The 1,310-nt window shown below is 40.3% G+C and overlaps 1 non-coding gene across 1 annotated transcript; it reads right to left on the bottom strand.

Annotated features, from left to right (window-relative positions):
• Window positions 1-882: 882 nt before the first annotated feature.
• LOC131749123 (U6 spliceosomal RNA) lies at window positions 883-988 on the bottom strand. Its single transcript, XR_009333231.1, has one exon. It is a non-coding gene; the product is annotated as a U6 spliceosomal RNA (small nuclear RNA).
• Between the last annotated feature and the right edge of the window lie 322 nt (window positions 989-1,310).

Genomic DNA, 1,310 nt, shown 5'->3' with positions numbered 1-1,310 from the left:
TAGAGCTTTGCCAGGCACCCTAGAAACCACTTCATGTTTCCCATCCCAATTCATAGCCCCCTCCCTTGCCCAGAAGTAACCATGATCCTGACTTTTATGTTAGTCACAAAAAAACAAGTGTTTTATCAACCAATTTTGCATCCCTACAGTAAGTTTAGCTTGTCTTTAAAAAGAATTTTTTATTGGAGTATAGTTGATTTACAATCTTGTGTTAGTTTCAGGTGTACCGCAAAGTGATTCAGTTACACATATACATATAATCATTCTTTTTCAGATTCTTTACACATATAGGTTATTACAGAATATTGAGTAGAGTTCCCTGTGCTATACAGTAGGTCCTTGTTGGTTATCTATCTTATATATAGTAGCGTATGTATGTTAATCTCAAGTTCCTAATTTATCCCTCTCCCCATGTTTCCCCTTTGGTAACCATAAGTTTGCTTTCAAAGTCTGTGAGTCTGTTTCTGTTTTGTAAGTAAGTTCATATGGCATTTTTAAAATTCCACATATAAATGATATCACATGATATTTGTCTTTCTCTGACTTACTTCACTTAGTATGATAATCTCTAGGTCCATCCATGTTGCTGCAAATGGCATTATTTCATTCTTTCTTATGGCTGAGTAATATTCCTTTGTGTACATGTACCACATCTTCTTTATCCATTCATTTGTCGATGGACGTTTAGGTTGCTTCCATGTCTTGGCTATCGTAAATAGTGCTGCAATGAACATTGGGGTGCATACAGCTTTTCGAATTATGGTTTGTTCCGGATATATGCCCAGGAGTGGGATTGCTGGGTCATATGGTAGTTCTATTTTTAGCTTTTTAAGGAACTTCCATGCTGTTCTCCATAGTGGCTGTACCAGTTTACATTCCCACAAAAATATGGAACGCTTCATGAATTTGTGCGTCATCCTTGTGTAGGGGCCATACTAATCTTCTCTGTATTGTTCCAATTTTATTTTATTTATTTATGTTTTAATAAATTTATTTGTTCATTTATTTATTTATTTATTTAGGCTGTGTTGAGTCTTCGTTGCTGCGTTGCTGCCCCCTCTTGCTGCTGCAGGAGGGGGCTACTCTTTGTTGTGGTGCACGGGCTTCTCATTGCGGTGGCTTCTCTTGTTGCAGACAACGGGCTCTAGGCGCATGGGCTTCAGTAGCCATGGCTCGCGGGCTCTAGAGCGCAGACTCAGTAGTTGTGGCACACAGGCTTAGTTGCTCTGCGGCATGTGGGATCTTCCCGGAGCAGGGCTCGAACCCCTGTCCCCTGCATTGGCAGGCGGATTCTTAACCACTGCACCACC

The sequence above is a fragment of the Kogia breviceps genome, chromosome X (assembly GCF_026419965.1).
Source record: "Kogia breviceps isolate mKogBre1 chromosome X, mKogBre1 haplotype 1, whole genome shotgun sequence".
NCBI lineage: Eukaryota > Metazoa > Chordata > Mammalia > Artiodactyla > Physeteridae > Kogia > Kogia breviceps.
Note: the sequence above shows the minus strand (reverse complement) of the source record. Positions and strands in the feature narration are given on the sequence as shown.